We start from the raw sequence: 9,954 nt of genomic DNA, 5'->3' as shown, positions 1-9,954 counted from the left end.
TTTTATTTTAGTGTTCTTATTCGTTGACATGAAATTACTCTAAATAAGCTTTATGTGTACTGTTTTTTTCGGCAGCTCATTATCCTAATATTACTGTTGCTGTTGAGATGTTTAAACAGGATAATTTCTTGTTATTTTTGTTAACTATCTGCTTAATAAATAATTTGGAACTGATAATGTTGCTTGTGATTTTCAATTTTTTATTGATCTTTCATATGAGAGCTCATGCTTTATATCTTGTGAATTATTTTGTTGGAAGCTTTAAAGTTTGTTTGCTTTAAAATTTATTTTAATTTTACTAGCACACAACCTGCTTGATGAAATATTTCAATTAGAATTATGGATGATTTGATATATTTCTAATTAGAAAGATAGATCATAATGAAATTGATGCACTGATATGCAGCACTGCTGCACTGTGACATGTATTGGAGGGTCATGGATTTAAATCTTAGATTGGCTGCCTAAATTTATGTTTTTAAATGTTAAGTAAATCATTTATCATTGGTTCATTGCAAATTTATAGTTTGGCAGCTTCATTGATTTGGAATCATATGATACTATTGCAATGAAACTTAGAGGAGATGACAGATGTTATATAGCTACAATGAGTGCCTTTTGTTTTATCAATTTTAAATGCTAAAATATTGTGCTATCGATTCTTGATAATTTAATTTTTGGGTAGTCTTGCAACTTGCAAGTATCATAAATAGATTAGTTTTGGTGCAGATTTAATTTCCAACCGTAGGCATGTTTGTTATACTTAATTAATTTACAAAAATGACTTATCAGGTGTAGTTTGAAATAAGAGATGTTTATTCTTTCAAATGATAGATTGCAAGTTGGAATTTCTAGTGGACTTTCTTTCACATACTGCACTTGTATCAGGTTACCAGCTATTGCTCCTCTTCTATTGGTTATGTTGATTTATCAATATACAAACTTATGTATGTTTTTAGAAGTAATAGCCATTGTAAATCATCAAACTATTCCAAAGGTGAGCATTGGTATGGTTGATTCTTTATATAATATAGTAACATTAGTATAGCCAATCTCTAATGCTCATTAGTATTATTCTTTCGATTTCTGATTCAATTTTGCACAATTTTTGTAATTGAGATTTTGGTGTATTTCAAATATAATTTTACTATTCAATTGAATTTTCTTATTCCTTTTTGGTTTTAATAATAAATTTTGATATTTGAACATATTTGTGAATTTTTAACTAAAAGTTATAAATAAATTATTATGAAAAATTATAAAACTTTGAATGTTATTAGTTTAGACATTATTAAATTTAAATATTTAAAATTATATATTAATTTTCAAACAAATTTTAAAAAAATTTAAATTTAAATTTACCGTTGGATTTACTGTTGGTTAAATCTACCGATAATTATTAATTCAATTATTAATAAATAACATATTACCATCAAATTTACCAAGGAATAATTTCGATGATACAAACTCTAAAATTTTGCCAATTAAAAGTTTATATCTGCTACTAAATTTGCCGGTATTTAGTAGCAAACGAAAAAATCTGCCAGTAAACAGATTATCGACAGATTTTTTTAGTAAATTCGACGGTGTCCGACAACTTTCTTGTAGTATATATAATATAAATATATCAAAATTTATTGCAACATAATAAAATATTTTTTTAATTCATGATATCAATAACAAGTCTACAATATTTATCCAATATGAAAAGTACTAAAACTATGTCATAGTGTTTCCATTATGCTTTCCACAATAAGCTCTTTTTATTCACAAAAAGAGAAAGATCAAACATTATTCTTGGTAAGGTCCTAACATAAAAGAAACTTATCTAGCTACACACAATATAAGAAGATAGTTTGAAACCATTGGATTTGATATCGGATTTTATCTGTCGGTGATGTCATTGGAATTTTCGTCGGATTTTTCCAATAAAATGTTCGTTAAAAAGTTATTGTTTTCACTGTTAGATAAAATTCTCTGTCGCAAATCCGATTCTAAATTTTTCACAAAAAACAAGTTAAAATGGTGTTAGTATTTTGTCGATTTACCATCGAAAAATCTTATAGAAATCTAAGCTCAAAAAAATTTTTGGTAATGCCGTTGGAGTGAATTTGATGGTAATTGTAAAATCCGTAAAATTAGTAAATAATTAACCAATAAATTAATTATTTTATAAAAAAAATAATTTTTATAGTTTAGAATAGAAGAAATAATTAAAATATGAATTTTAACACTAATTTTAAAAGATTTAACCCAAAATTAGGCCGAACAGGCCGAACCAAGCGAACCGGCCCGAAATGGGCCCATAGCCCATCATATAAATAACAAACTCAGCCATCTTTCTTACTCATTCCATGAGAAACTATGAATCAAGAGGGGAGCGGCTGAACATGGAGCTCAAACCCTAACTCCAATTTCAAATCAAGATTACTTCCTACTTCGAGCTCCGATCGCCGCACCGTTTGCGGCCACGCAACTGCATCGTCGAGCTCTACAAAGGCCAGTACGTTGTAAGGTAAGAAAGTCATTTTTTTTCCTCAATTTCTTCTTTTCCAATTTCGAAATTGATGAAAAATTATGTTAAAAATTGTTTAATTTCAGTATTTAGGTTCGAATTAGCTTGCGGATTTTGTCGGGTTTAGCTCACTTGAGTTGTGGGAAAGGTAAGCTTCTTCATTCTATTTGTGTGATGTTGAGTTAATGAGCTCTATATTGATTATAGTGGTAATTATGATGTTATATTGAAATTGGTTGTGGGTTGGAATCAATTTGAGGAAATGGAAGCTTGAGATCAATTTTGGAAGCTAGGTTCGTTGGTAAAGGGTTGAGGTTGATAAGCTTGTGGTGCAGTGAATGCTCGAGGTGTTCTTGGGTTATACAAGAAAATCAGCCAATGTATGGTTTTGATTTCTCGTATTTAATATATAATGTCTTATGAAAACTTAGGCTAGATGACTATAGGCTAAGCTTGGATTGAAGTCGGTGGTTGATTTGATTGGTGAACATAGGATTACTTGTTGTTAGTGTTGTTGAGTTGAGTGGTTGGATTGTATGTTGAATAATTGATGATAATATTTGATATGAATAATGATTATTTGTGACGGGTTGAGAATGCTTATGTATTGATGATGTTGATGGTGATATGTAATAATATTGAATGTTGATGATTGTATTAAGTATGAATGCGAAATGCTGTGAATGAAACTATTCAAAATTGAGATATGATTGGATATGGAAGAGTGTGGGGATGTGTGGTTGTGATATAGTATGTTTTAGTGCAGGATATGGTTATTCGAATATGGTTAACGAGTTATGTTTTGTGAAAATAGAGGTTTGGAAGATTTTGTGAAAATCTGATTTTTGGGCAAATTTCGGCGAGCTATAACTCGACTTTCAGACTCCCAAATTCTTTTAAATTTGCTTCATATGAAACTGGGTCCATGAAGTTTATGCCGTTCGAAGAATGAATGAAAAATGTTTTAAAACAAAAAAGTTATGTGCGTCAGAAGTTCTGTGTGCAAAACTGAAATTCTGCAGCACTTAGTATTTTTACCCACTCTGCAGTACTCGCATACGCGACCACGTACACGTGACACGACCACGTACACGCGACGCGAGCAAGAAAAACACGCCCACGTGTACGCGTGACCCCTGAAATCAGCAAAGTGAGTTTTGTGTTTTAAAATATAATTTTGAACCTCTAAACCTCTATTTTCACTCTTTTAGCCCCTAAACCTTAGTTTTATGTTGAGTGGTGAGAGGAAGGTAGGGAGGAGTAGTAACTTGGAAATGAAGAAAGCTTGAGCGATGGTGAATTATGAATGAGAAGTGTGTAAATGTGTTATGTATATATGATAAATCTGGCCTTAATGAATGATTTTAAATGATTATGAATGAATGATTTATAAGGAATTTGAAAATGAAATTGTTTTGATATTGACCTGGCAAAGTTCGTGGTGCTTTACCGCTTTCCTAGTGTTGAAACGTATGTGGGGTTCATGGTGGTGTACCGCCCACATGTTTTTAAAAGAGAATGTTGTGTGGGGTTCGTGGTGGTGTACCGCTCGCAATGGTCGGGTTTGTGGTGGTGTACCACCCAACAGGTGGTCTTTGTGGTGGTGTACCACTCACCGGTTTTCAAGAGAACAATATCTGGGTTAGCTACTGGATGTGTCAGGTTCTGGCAAAGTAACCGACACCTGAGCTCACGACCAGTAGGAAAGGCATGCATCATGTGCATTTGTATGTTTTGTTTGAGTGTGCATTGTCTTGTCTTGCTTAATTATTTATTCATGTTAATTGCTAATTGCCTACTTGTTATATATGCTTTCTGTATGTGCTTGACTTGTCTGTTTTGCTTGTCTGTGTATCAGAGTTGGAGGATTTGAGGAAAGGTGGAGGATTTGAGGGTTTTAGTACGATTTGGGTTAAGTTTAGAACCTTAGAGAACCACCCGTTTATGGTTTCTGTTTTAGTTCCTTAAGTTTTATAATCTAAGTGTCGGAGTTCTAGGATTGCCTTTGGCTTTTTCAAGACCTTATATCTTATGTATGCTGCACCACTACCATGTTGAGAACCTCCGGTTCTCATTCCATACGTGTTGTTGTTTTTCAGATGCAGGTTGAGAAGCACCAAACTGTGTATTCTGGAGACTCTGAGGAAGTGAAGAACTCTTGGGAATCAGGGTTATATTTTATTTATATTTATAAATGTATATAGATTCTCCACCTTGTATTTTATGTTTGTCCCTCTTAGAGGTTGACTCGGAGAAACAGGTTGTCGGTTTTCTGTTTTGGGTTACTTTGGGGTGTATATATATGTATATGTATACTTTGGTCGCTCTTTGTTTTGCGGGCCAAGCCTAGAGCTTGTTAATCGCATTTTTGGAACTCTGATCTTCTATATTTATATTATCTTTTCAGTTCAATCTTATCCACTTTTATACTTTTATCTGATCGTGAGTGTTGCATTATTCTGCTTGTATTTCGTTCAATAACTTTTTTTCAAAGACTCCTAGATAAAACCTTTTCCATCTATATTATATATATAATTTTACTTTTAGAGGTCATAATACCTTGCCACCTCAGTTTTATGTCTTAAGCATAAGACTCTATGTGGTAGGGTGTTACAGCAATCAGAAAGCTGTGTTTCAGTTAATGAATTTAAATTATATTTGGATGTTTCCAACGCAGAAATTGATGGTAATGATGCCCTAAATAAGCCAATTGCAACCTTCTTCCCCCTATTTTAGAAACTCATCTTCTTCCCTTAAACCCTCTAAACACCCCAAATCCCCCAAACACTCCCACCTCTTCCATCGTGCCCTTCGTCGTCCTCCCTAATCCATGTTGTACACCCCCAAGTCTCCATTGCTGCTGTCATCACCGTCAGTGTTTCCTCCGATCTCCAGTGTCGTCATCGTTGTGTACCCACATCGCTGTAGCAAACTCCCTCATCCCTACTGCCATGAAACCATATCCTCTCCTCTCCTTCTACTTCGAATTCAAAGGTAGGTTAGGGTTTTAAATTTTTTTCCTTATTTTATTCATTTTTATAATGTGGTTCACTTTCAATTTTTTTAGCAAAGTAAAGTAAATCATTGGCCTCAGGCAATACCTTCTCTTTGTTCTCTCTATCTCTCTTTGTAATTTTTTGTTTCTAATTTGATTTTAATTCATTTAAGAAAAAATAATTTTGATTTTATTTTTTAAAGTTATGGATTTAAATGTTATGATGTTAGATCTGTTAGGGTTTGTTGCTACTGATTCTGTAAAAAAATTTGAAAAATGGTATGTTTTCATTGTTTAACAGTTAAATTGTTAAGTTTATTAATGTTGCACAATTGGACATAAATGTTAGGATTTTGGTATTTTCATTTCGATCGATAAAGCATTTGTTTGCAAAGGACCTAAGGTTGCGATTGGTTGTTTCTTGGAGTTGAGGTTGGTTTTTCTATAACTATATTTAAATTACCCATTGTTAACTTTTTGCTAAAGACTTAACTTTCCTAGGATAGATTTGTTGGATGGAATTGGGAGAAGGATATTTAGAAACACATTCTTAACCCTTTTTTTTATTGGAAATTGTGGTGTAACAAGGGGGTGTTCAACAAAACGGTTAGAGCATGATTGATTGTTTGAATTGTTACCTTGATAATTCGTAAGTATATGTTTATTTATATTGCTTTTGTTAGCTTGATAATTCATTAATGTCTATTTATGTCAACTTTCAAGTAATAATATGGTTGGTCGATGTCAAGTTAGCAGTCGTGGTCGAGGCAAGGGTAGGACTACAGGTGTGGCTGCCTCCCATCACCTTCTACGTCAGCTTCTATTATACCCACCGACTCAGCAACACCATCCACGTCAAAGCCATTCCTCATGATCCCGTATCCACTTTATGTGGGCCTCCTTCGAACCACACTAAACATAACTCCATCTCCCCCATCTCCTTCGGGTCTGACACAGATGAGCCCACTGTCACGTCATCTTGCTCCACTAGTAGCAGACTCCTCACGTACAGGACACTAGGTTGTCGATGTTGCATGACAGAACGAGTAATAACTTTTGTTTTCATTAGTCATTTCTATTATTTCCCTAGCTTCATTGTCTTTTTATATAGTTGTGATCCATGAAGCACGGACACTTCACTGAGTTGCCGTATCCGTGTGTCGGATACATTTTGGACACGACAATCACTGATACTCGTCCGACACATGTGTCTGCTGTGTCCAACTGTGTCTTAATAAAAAATTCTTCTCCGGACACGTTTGGACACACCTAAATATCATCACGTGTCAGTGTGTCCAGTCTTATTCTTAACATATATTCTTGAAATAAATTTAGATATAGTATATATTATTATTTATTAAAAGAAAAAATATTTTAAATACTTGATATAATTAAAATATGACATTAAAAATAATTATAAAATTAATTTATATTTTAAAATCAAGAAAATATCAAAATATCATTACGATTTATCTAAAAAATACTTTATATTTTATATGTATGCATGTCTCCGTGACTTACAAAAATTTAAAATTCGCGTGTCGGGGTGTCCTGTGTCCCATGTCGTATCCCGTGTCTGTGTCAGTGTCCGTACATCATAGATCGTGATATAGAGTAATTGACACTTTTATCAGTATGATTTAGAATACTTGAAACTTTTATTTCTATTATTCATATTTTTATTTACTATTTTAATCAAAATTATTGATTTTCAGATATATTTAAATTAGATTTACAAATATATTTTGATCACGAGAACATCAAATAATAATATATGTGAATATCTAAAAATCGTTAAAATTTTGTTGTTTTTTACCATTGAATTTTGTGTGGGACAAATTCAACAGTAACTACTATTTAATTATCTTTTATCTTATTAGAAATAAGAGACTAAATTAGAGAAAGTATGGTATATTATTGAGTGAGTTTAGAATAATACAATGTAAGGGTACATATAGGTGCTAGAAGAATCCAAGCAATAAAAGCGTAATATCCTATGATAAATATACAAATATGCTAAATAATACTAATTGATCTAATTAATCCTAATTATACTCTAACATCCCCCCCCCTCAAACTCAAGTGGGAGTTAAAGATACCATCTTGAGTTTGGACACTAGAGTCTGAAAATGGTAGGATGATAAGCCTTCCTAAAGATATCAGCAGTCTAATCTAGAGTTCCAACAACTATGAGATGAACAACATCAATAAGAAAGCATTGCCGAATAAAATGACAATCAATCTCAATGTGTTTGGTGCATTCATGAAAAACATCATTATGAGCAATATGAATAGAACTATGGTTGTCACAATAAACATCAGTTGGGGACGACTGAAGGGCACCCAAGTCTTCGAGAAGCCAACGAATCGAGACAACCTCAGCAGTGGTGTCAGTGCGAACACAGTATTCAGCTTCGGTGCTTGATCGAGTAGTGAACGTTTGTTTCTTGGCTCACCAAAAAATGAGAGAGTCACCAAGAAACAAACAATAACTAGTAGTAGAACAATGATGCACCGCTATTTAGTGATACATTTTGTGCTCAATTTGAGTGGTTTTATTAATATTCCATCACACTTATCCATATAAAATGTATGGTTTTATGTTTCCTTCCCAAGTTTACTTGATGAATGAAAACATGCTTTTTATGCCTTAATTGTGCTATATTTTTATCTCCCTCTATTACCATTCGATGTCGCGATCCGTTTGTTGAGTGATTTCAGAGTTTGTAGGGGCAAGAATGGTCTAGAAGAGAGGAAGAAAGCATGCATAAGTGGAAGGAGCATGGAAAATGGAGCTTTGGAATATTGGCATCGACGCGCACGCGTGGAAGCTGAATTCTGGAATTGGCGCGCGAGCATGGACGCATACGCGTGGCTGGGCAGAATCTTCATCGACGCGTACGCGTGACGCGCGCACGTGACCTCTTTAGTGAAAACGTGCCTAGCGATTTCAGAGGGTTTCCAGGGCCAATGTTGAGTGGAATTCTGGCGGGAAAGGCTTAAAAGAACTAAGGATTGAAGGAGAACACATCTTTTACTCATTTTTAGTTAGTTACTCTTAGAAGTTACATTTTAAGAGAGAGAAACTCTAACTTCTCTCTAGGTTTTTGGCTTTCTCACTCCCAATTGTACTTAGATTCTTTGGTGAGATCTGAATTTGATTAAATTCTATATTGTTCTAGTTGTAGATCCTCTTCTTCTACTCTCAATTTAGTGTTATTATTGTTCTAGCATTGTAGATCTTAGATCTAGACTTTGTTACCTTGATTTCCATTAATGAATTGAGAAATTTCATGTTAATTGTTGTCAATTGTTTGATTGTTCTTATTGTTTGCAATAGATAGTTTTAATTCACATTCTCTTCTCAATTTCATGATGTTTTCCATTATTGCTCACCAAATGCTTGATAAAATGTCAACTATAGCTATGGAGTAGTTCTTCTCTCTTGGCTTAGGGGTTGGGTAATTGAAGACACTTGAATTATCAAGGTCTTTTGTTAGTTAACAATTGAAAATTGCTAATTGATTTGAATGACACTAACTCTAGTCTCTCTTTGGGATTAGACTAGGACTTGTAGACTCAAATTGATTACCTTCACTTGACTTTCCTTCATTTTTAGAGGTTAACTAAGTGGAGCAATGACCAATTGATATCACAATTGATGGAGATAATAATGATAGGACTTCCAATTCTCAACCCTATCCAAGACTTTTATATCAATTGATTGTCATTTACTCTTGCTTGATTTCAAATTCTTGTGTCCCTTAGTTTCATTGTCATTTGTTCATTACTTTTATGCAAGCTTGTTTACATTTCTCGCATTCAACCTCAAACACCAAGAGATTCCTAGCCAATGATGTGCACCATAGGACAACTCCTAGGGAGAACGACTCGAGACTAATACTCTCGGTTAATGATTTGAATTGTGGACACACTTTCTTTGTTTGATGCGTTATAGTTTGTTGGTTAGACTATACACACGACATAGTTCCCTTGGAGAATTCTATACCGACAAAATATAGCTCATCAAATAACGATCAGTGGGATCACCAGCCTAATCAGCATCTAAGTACGCCTGAAGGGTTAAAGATGAATGAGTAGAAAAATTAAGACCATGAAATAGAGTACCTTTGATATAGCGAAGAATGCAAAGAACTGCATCATAGTGAGTAGTATGAGGAGATGATAAAAACTAGCTAAGAACATGAACTGGATAGGCGATGAGACCTCCAACTAACTATCGATGAAGAGTAGGGTTATCCAAAACAGTGTCATCCATAAGAGTAAACCGAACATTAGGCTCAAGAAAAGTAGACTTAGTGCGACTATCTGTAATTCTAGCTTGAGCAAGAAGATTAGAAGCATACTTAGCTTGAGAAAGATAGATGCCATCATCTGAGGATATGACTTCAAGGCCAAGCAAATAACTGAGAGAACCAAGATC

The 9,954-nt window shown here is 33.8% G+C and overlaps 1 long non-coding RNA gene across 1 annotated transcript; it reads left to right on the top strand.

The window, feature by feature from the left end:
• The first annotated feature begins 5,277 nt into the window (after positions 1-5,277).
• Positions 5,278-7,224, top strand: LOC140177965 (uncharacterized). The gene is made up of 2 exons (XR_011869743.1): positions 5,278-5,509; positions 6,260-7,224. It is a non-coding gene; the product is annotated as an uncharacterized lncRNA (long non-coding RNA).
• The last annotated feature ends 2,730 nt before the right edge of the window (positions 7,225-9,954 follow it).

The sequence above is a fragment of the Arachis hypogaea genome, chromosome 13 (assembly GCF_003086295.3).
Source record: "Arachis hypogaea cultivar Tifrunner chromosome 13, arahy.Tifrunner.gnm2.J5K5, whole genome shotgun sequence".
NCBI lineage: Eukaryota > Viridiplantae > Streptophyta > Magnoliopsida > Fabales > Fabaceae > Arachis > Arachis hypogaea.
The sequence above is the reverse complement of the archived record's forward strand: the minus strand, read 5'-3'. Positions and strand labels throughout refer to the sequence as shown.